Raw genomic sequence first — 9,350 nt, 5'->3', positions numbered from 1 at the left:
TAAAAAAGGAATCCATCAAGTATCACCACAAAAATATTGAGTGACTAATCAAGTACAAATATCCCTACATAGAGAAAGAAGCATACCCTTTTCTAACCATGCACAAAGAATGTATGTAGAATTACAAGTATCTCATCTAGTGACACCCCTCGAAGCAACTAGAAATTCCTTTTTTTTTTCATAATTCTTGCATGAATAAAATTTCTTTCCAAAATAAAAAATAAAAATAAAGAAAACATACATGTTTTCACATGTGAAATGAACTTTTAGAAAATTATTTGCAATTATTTATCTTAAAACATCCCTTCTTATGAAAATTTTCAAAACTTCTCTTTCTCCTTAGTGCTAATTACACCCAACTACTATTGGCTTCACAATTAAACTATGCACTTTGGAAACTAATAGTATTACATTAATTTTCTAAATAAACAATATAAGACCAATCAAACTCCTAAATTAAAGGCACATTAATCCCAACACTATTTCATTTGATTAGATTTGTTGATGATTGATGCTAATCATCTTGTTGATCATTTAATTAGACCACAAAGCAATTGGAAAACTCACAAAAACTTGCCAAGAAATGACACATGCAATTGCCAAAACCCCAATAACTAGTTTTTCAAACTTAACCAACAAATACAAATGCCTAATTTTTAACTCAATCTGAAACACCACCTAGGGTAGTTTTTAACAACCATTGCAAGAAACCTCATTGAGGAGTGATTTCTCTTGGGAATAATCAAATGTTTACCAATCGTTTCAAGAAACCTCTCGAAATGAATCACCCAAGATAAGATTATTGTCTATTGGGTTATTTTGAAATAAAAATACAAGGAAAGGGATGTTATTACCACTACATCTTATCAAATTGAAAAAAATCCCTACATTAAATACCAATTCGAGTGCATACTTGTTTAGGGCCAACAAAATACAATGGTTGAATCTCGTTCCTCAAAATATTGTCAATGGAAGAACATATAGGCAAGCATCAAAGTAAAAGGTAAATGTGCAACAAATGTGGCCCATTGACGTCTTAAAAATTACACTCACCTCAACTAGCCAAATCTCGTGCGCAGATACCTCAAAACCTCCCAAATATTGAAAATATCTCATGCCTTTTTCTTTTCATTTGTTCATGAAATTATAAGCTCGATTTGGCCAAAATTTTGACCAAATGGCTCTTTTTTGTTTATGAGCCCGATTTGGTCAAAATTTTGACCAAATTGGGCTCATAAAAAATTTAAAATTAAAATTTTAGAAGCCAAAAAAGGCGTTGGTCGAAAATAAGGGTAAAAAATTGACCTCAAATATATTAGTGTATATATATTTGTGTGTGTGTGCACACACATGTGTACACATACATTATAATTATAGAAATGGGTGTGAAGGTTTGGCAATTTAAATTTCAGCCGAACTATCCAATGGTAAAAAGTTAACATGTTTGGTAAGTGAAGGATTCAAATTTTTGGATGTACAAAATTTTGAGTGTGGGTTACTACCAAGTCACAATGGCTAGGTAGTCAACATGACCAATGAAGCTGACAATAAATATTTTGAGTCAAATGGGAAAAATACAATTGGAAGAACATAGAGACTGATTTTTTTTTTTTTGGAGTAACATAATAAAGTCCACTTGAAGCGCCATAGAAAAGGAATCCATCAAGTACCACAACAAAAATGTTGAGTGTCTAATCAAGTACAAATATCCCTACATAAAGAAAGAAACATACCCTCCTGTCACCATGCACAAAGAATGCATATAGAATTACAAGTATCTCATCTAATGACACTCCTTAAAGGAAACTATAAATTCCTTTCTTTTTTCATAATTCTTGCATGAATATAATTTTAATTCTAAATCTCAAAGTCTAACCATATAGAAGACTTGGCCCCACAAAAGCTCTTTCCAAAAAATATATATAAAAGGAAAGAAAACATGTGTTTTCAAATATAAAATGAACTTTTAGAAACTTATTTACAATTTATTTCTTAAAACATCCCTTCTTACGACAAGTTTCAAAACCTTTCTTTCTCTATGTTAATGCTAATTACACCCAACTACTATTGACTTCACAATTAAACTATGGGCTTCTTTTTGTAAACTAATATAACTAATATAATATTAATCAAACTCCTAAAATAAAGGCACGTTAATCCCAACACTGTTTCATTTGATCAAATTCCCTCATTTATTACCCTGCCATCTCATATATCACCTTATATTACTTGGTAGGGAACTAATGTTTTCAGTTAAGGACCATCATTAAATTTTATAACTAAAATTAGTGAGCTTGTAAAGTTTATTTTATTTTTAAAATATATATTTGTACAATAATCCCTAATTTATGATTGGTTGAACCTAATTTTCCTAGGGGTTAAATTCTTTTTTTCACTCTGAAAATTAGCCAAAAAAATTACAGTTGAAAGATCTAGAATTTTCCACTTTAACTCTAGAATTTTCTAAAGATGCTCTTCAACCACATAGGGTGATGCCATCCAATCCTTGCATAGACTTTTGGTGCTATTGTCCAAGCTCCTTAGAGAACTTACAGTCGCAAGCACAATTCCCAGATTCTCAAAGAACATGCAATATAATTTTACCTCTATTCATCTCATTGTTAATGGGTATCAGATTAAATCTCTTGCACGAACATAATGCTTAGGTGGTTGTAGAAAATAGGGCTCTAATAATCACAAGCTTAGCAAAGGAGTTTGGGCAATGTAGATTTTGAAGATATGGAATCTCACAAACTTGTTGTAATAGATTGTAATGGTGGCCAATTTGAAGATTTGGATGTTCAAGAAAATTACATGTCAATCATTCTTCGTACATTGAAATTCCAATCATAAACATACCCCTCCTAATTTCATATACATCTATTATTAAAATCAAGATGTACAAATAAAATCATTACTTTATTTTCTGTCCAAAATAAAATCGTTTATTTATTTTTTTACCCTCCTACAGAGTACATCTTGAATAATGACTTTTGTAAGGCTTCAATTCATTTACAAAAAGTATATTAATAATAAAAAATTTCACCTAGTTGACTATTTTGGCAACTCAGTTCTATAAACAAGAGGGTCAGATTGTGATATTGCTATCAGGATTTAACTATGTGATTTTGAGTCAAACTCATTGAACTATGTTTCATGAGTAGTGATTCAACATGAATCCATCTCTTATGAGAATAAATGGAACACTAAGCACTCATTGGATCTAGGTGATGCTCATAGGGGTGAAGCACTAGGACTTCCCGGGAGGTTACCCATCTTAGTACTACTCCAGCCTGAGCGTGATTAACTATAGAGTTTCCTCCATGGTTAAACCCAAAGCTTGCAACCCCATTTGCAAGCTTGACTCAAAATCAGATAGTTAAACCTTGATAGCAATATCACAATTTGACTCGTTGTGGAAATTATCTCCTACTTATCAAGAGGGTCAGAAGGAAATATTACCTGCAGAGGAGACAAATATTTTATATTTTCATATTTATGCCTATGATATCATATTTCATACTCAACAGTAATTGTTTCCCCAAGTTTCGTAATTGGAAGTTTATAATCTCTTTAAAGTAAACAAGGAATTGTGTACCATAATTATAATTGGGCTATAATATCACGCCATAATTCAATTTGCTTTAGTTTATCTTAGTATAGTTGTTTAATGTATTTTTAATGTTATTTGATTATATTTTTTTATGAATTTAATTGTACAATATTTATAAATGTTAAATTTGATACTCTAAATAATTTTTTTTAATATAATTTTAAAATATTTTATATTAATATTCTTTTTGTTAAATATTAATTGTATATATTTCAAAAAAAAAGTTATAACAATAAATTAAAATTGACTAATAGAAAAAGGTAATTAGTTATATTTATCATCAAAATATCTATTATTTAATGAATATATTATTCAAGTAGATCAAACATGACGATTAAAATATTAAAAAAAAATGCATCTACTAAATTAAAATAATAATAGTAAAGTTTTAATTGTAATATAATTTTTTAGAGTATAACCTAAGAAAACTTAGAGAGCTAACAGTTTTGCTAAGTATCATGTATAAATGACAAGAAGCTCATAAGCATTGTACAATTAACAAAATCTCTTATTTTAACACAAAGGCAAGGACTCAAGCTGTACCACAGCTCTTGTTTGATTTGCAATCTTAGACCATCTATAAACATATGGCAATTATTGTTGTTTAACAATGTTTGTATACAATAAATATAAATTAAATTTGATTTTTTTTTTGGAAAAAGAGGGGTAAAAATTTATTAAGACAGAAAGAAATACAAAGAGAGCTCAATCAAGGAGCTCGATCCTAAGCAACAAGTTTATCAAATTCTTGCACCATGTCAAAGGGAAGTTGCCCCCTATCCATAATATTCCAACCTGGAGCATGACTAGAAGCCCATTTGGCTAAATAATTAGCAGCTTTGTTCCATTCACGAGGAATATAAGTAACCCTGATGTATTGAAAAGAGGTACTAAAAAGAATAATATGATTAACAATAGTGGCCAGTTACCAACTAACATCCTCAAGATCTTGTGAGGAAAGCGAGTTCACCACCACTTGGCAATCAGACTCATAGATAATCTTGCTCCAACCCAGCAAGCAACATTGTTCCACAACATATAAAATAGCCCGAGCCTCCATGAGATCGTTAGTGTAATCACCCTTATGTACTGAGAAAAAGAATTTAATGTCACCATAACTACAACGACCCACTCCCCCAATACCAACAGAGCTTGGATTCCCACGGGAAGAACCATCAGTGTTAATTTTTAGAACTCCACAGAGAGGAGGAGTCCAATGCCCATCCCAATTCACCTGACGTTTCTTTTGATGCCAAGGCTGTCTGATCATAGAAGGAAACCTTTGAGCTGCAACCCCATCTAGAAGATGAAAATTGAGGCAATTGCATATAGCAAGATCAACCAAATCCAAACCCCCATCAAGCTCACACTTCACTTGAATAGTTTCCTGAAGAGAGTGTGAGATCTTCCACCAAAGATGCATAAAACGAAGCTGAACATCATGGAAGATTTGATGATTCCTGTCTAGCCAGATATGCCAAAGCATGAACGATGGGCCAGCAATCCATGCAATATGGAGATGAGAAGACTTGGAGGGAGCACTGCCCAGCGGGCCCAAAATTTAGGCAAAGAGGAAGCATGCCTACAAGAGCAACCCCAAGCACTCCACCAAAGGTGCCATAGCTGAGTAAAATAGGAGCAATGGAAGAACAGATGGGAGATAGACTCCTCCCTATTACCACACAAAACACAATAAGAGGAGCCCTAAAATCCACGTTTACAAAGATTATCCCACGTAAGACAGTAGCTGTGAGCCACTAGCCACATGAAAAAATTGCACTTGGACCAAGAAATTTTATTCCAAACTTGCTTCCGCCAAGGGACCTTGGCATCCCGAAATAATTGTCTAGTTATCTCCTAATACCCAACATAAACATCATATTTACCAGACAAGGTACCTCCCCAAGCCAAAACATCTAGACCTAGCAAAGAGGAACACTCTCTAGTGGCTAGAATCTGAGAAAGCTCCTGATGATCCACGTCCGTGCCTCCAAGAGGCCAATCAGAAGAGTGCTTCCATCTATAACCAACAATAGGTCCCAATTGATAAGGAGTCTTGTAATGAGCCACTTTATCCCATCCAACGACATGAAAAGAATCACAAAGATTCTGAAGATGAGGGTACATGGATAATATGGATGGGAATCCATCCCAAGCATCAGACCAAAACAATGCCTCAGAACCTCCCTTACATATCCAGAATAGACCTCTCTTGACTAACATTGCACCTATCTTCAGAGTATCCCATACCATTGAGCCACGTCCTTCAAGAAGAAGTGTAGAAACAGAGCAAGGATGAACACCATGAAAATATTTATGAATGATAGTACAAGCCCAAAGTTGATGTTGTCCAAAGCACCATTGCCAATAAAGCTTAGAAGCCAATGCTTGACAACTCAAGAGAGCTGATCGAAGACCAAGAGCACCCTCCTTTTTAGGCCTACAAATAGTCTCCCAACTAATCAAGCTCCATTTAGTGCTACGCAAATTACCACTCCAAAGGAATTGCTGAGAAAGAGCATCAAACTCCTTGAGAAAGTAAATAGGAGTAGCCTGAACCATGCTTCTATAAGTAGGAAGAGCTTGGATCTAATATGTGCTTCTGTATATTATAAGTGCTGCAAATCAATTTTCTAGCCATCTTGAACAACACTAGATAGCCGAAAAAATATTATTTTATTTCTTCAATCAATGACTATTCCACAGTTACATTTATGATGAGTTTAGGAGAAACAAATAAGCCTAAAAATATTATTTTATTCTTAATGACGGTGTAGTTATGCAACTTACTATATATATAAGTTTACAATTCGGTAATTTTTGGCATATATTGAAAAATCTTATTGGACATGATTTCAAAAAGGTAGTATTTTGAATCATATTTTTAAATGAAGGGTTTCAACCTTGATCAAATATCAATTCATTTACACACTTTAATCTAGGAGACTCTCCTCAGACATTGAAATACATTCTAACAGTTTATATGCTATTTTTGGCAAGTCCCTTTTTCTTTCTATCGATATTTTCTTAGTATTTAACAATAGCTGAGATAACCTTGTTGTTTGCTTTGCTTTTGTTTGATCTCTAATATAAGGCCTATCATTTGTAGTGCCAAGACAATATTTGATGTCTTATTAGAAGTAAAACATTAATGATTTTTCATTTGATTACAACAATTCAAATATTTTGCTTTACAATGAATACATATATTTAAAACATAAATAAGAAAAATTCCAAAATTAAAATAAGATAACTGATCCCGAAATGTAAGGCATTTTCTTTTTTTGCAAAGTTTAAATAAATCATAGATTTTTTTTAAAAATCACTGTTTACAAAAAAAATAAGAGGGGTAAAAATTTTATTGAATATCAAAGAGAGTAGAACAACACAAGAAACAAAGAGAACTACATAGCTTTATCTTAGTCCACAAGTTGAACCAGCATATGAGATAAATCAAGGGAAAGCATCCTATGATCAAGAATATTCCAAGCCAACCCCTGCTCAGAGGCCCATTTAGCTAGACAATCAGCCACACCGTTCCACTCACGAGGGATATGCACAAAAGACACAAAATCCAGAGAATTGCATAACTGAATGATTTGCTGAATAACCAGAGCCAAATGCCAATCCACATGCACAAGGTTCCTATTATGCAATAAGTTCACAACCCCCTGTGAGTCAGTCTCACAGATGATTATTTTCCAGCCACGTTGACAACAATGTTCCACTGCAACCAAGATAGCGAGGGCTTCCATTAGGTTATTAGTATGGTAACCCTTGTATATAGAAAACAGAAATTGAATATCACCAGAACTATCACGCCCAACTCCCCCAATACCAACCGGACCAGAATTTTCCCGAGAAGAACCATCAGTGTTGACAATAAGCAAACACTTTAAAATATATACGAGTAGAACAACTACTAAATTAAAGCATTCAACAATCTTCATGCAATGAAGGGAAAAATGCATGAAGGGAAAAAATGGTTCAGCAATAGAACGATTTTTTAAAAAAAATTCATTCACTATAACAAAAGTGAGATAGATTTGTCAATATTAAGATTGGGGAATGACTAGAACTTTTGCTGTAAAATAAATAAATTAGAAAACTAAAATTTAGGACAAATTTATGAAACACAACTTTTAGAAGCAAAATTCATCCCATGTTTGCTCAGGTTTCGCAGGGCTGGGAGGTTGGAACTGAACAGTACCTGAGGTTAAGAGGGTTTTAAAAATCATTACATTTTTTTTCTTTCTGAATCACAGTTCTCTTAACTGAGTTTCTCTTTCAGGAACGAGAAAAATACATTTTAAAAAACCCCAGAAAACTGGTTGAGACGATTATTGCAAGACGACTCGACGAATTTAGGCGTTTTCAAAACAGAAAAACTATTCCATTAGAAAGCTCAGAGATGGCCAATCATCTTGTAAAACGAAGAGATAACACCATTTTTATCCCACATTGTTCGTGCTTTCAATTACCTAAACAAATAATATGCAGAATCGCGAGCTACGAAAACAGAAGCGGGCGGTGAGGAAAGTAGACACAAGAGGAGGATTAAAGTACCCTCCGATTAACAGACAATTGGAATGCTGATATTGTGCACCTGAGCCCCATTTGATGTTTTGGACATTTCATATAGTCATTCGAGCAGCTACACTATTTAACCCACTGTCTTATTTGAGGATCGATTGATTTCTGTTTTCCTTTATGGAATTACATAATTAAGGTTTAAAGTTATAGATTAAATTATTTAATAAAACAAACAGTTCCCATTTTATTTTAATGCCTTTCCTTATCAACAATTCCGTATCGTACATCGCAATAAACAAAATAAACAAGTCAGAATCCAGCACCAGTCAGAAGCTATTTTTTATGCAGTAATTAGAACAGATATGGTCTTCAAACCATTATTCTATTTGGTTCAATTGTCATTTACTCCTTTGCAATGTGTTGCAGTGATTTTAAGCTTTAGTATTTTATTCAATAATAGGAAATAATTGAATACTGGTGAATATTGTGTAAAAACACTAACAGTCGTTGTAGTATAGTGGTAAGTATTCCCGCCTGTCACGCGGGTGACCCGGGTTCGATCCCCGGCAACGGCGATCGCTTCTGGCTTTTTAACTGCGCTCTAAAATATGTCGCTTGTATGTTTTTTTTGGGTTAATAATAATTTCCCCGTTTTGGTTTTTACCGCTTTCTAAAATGTGTCGCAGCTTTTATTTTGAAACGTAAAATGTTGTTATATATTCAGTTTTAGTGTAGGATATTTACAACTTCATTCAATAAAAGTTTAGAGAAGGGGATATCAACTTTTCTTACAAAGTCCACATTTTGATACATTGTGGACTACATTAAAACAAAATTGTTGGGCTTCATTTCACATTGATTCATTTAGTATTCACACTTGAATCTTAGACGCTCTTAATAGACTAATCTGAAATATAAGCCTTTTATTACTTCTTTCATTCTTTTCCTAGCATTTAACAAGGATGATTTATAGTATTATCCTTTTATTAGTTTTGCTTTTACTTTTTCATCAATACATGTCAAGACTTGTTCTTTTACAAGGAGGACTTTGTCATTTGTGGTGTTGAGGTAATATTTGATATCTTATGAGAGATGAAGTACACATGATCTTCATTTGATAATGAGTTCAAATATTTTTTTTGCAATAACTACAAATCTTAGAAGACAAATTGAGAAAATTCTAAAACAACAAAAAAAGATAATT

At 33.0% G+C, this 9,350-nt stretch overlaps 1 non-coding gene across 1 annotated transcript; it reads left to right on the top strand.

The window, feature by feature from the left end:
* The first annotated feature begins 8,649 nt into the window (after nt 1-8,649).
* On the top strand, nt 8,650-8,721 carry TRNAD-GUC (transfer RNA aspartic acid (anticodon GUC)). The gene has a single exon. It is a non-coding gene; the product is annotated as a tRNA-Asp (tRNA).
* Nucleotides 8,722-9,350: the final 629 nt, after the last annotated feature.

Source organism: Cupressus sempervirens, chromosome 3 (genome assembly GCF_028749045.1).
Source record: "Cupressus sempervirens isolate cs-2001-9-10 chromosome 3, ASM2874904v1, whole genome shotgun sequence".
Taxonomy (NCBI): Eukaryota; Viridiplantae; Streptophyta; class Pinopsida; order Cupressales; family Cupressaceae; genus Cupressus; species Cupressus sempervirens.
This window is presented reverse-complemented; position numbering and strand designations above follow the sequence as displayed.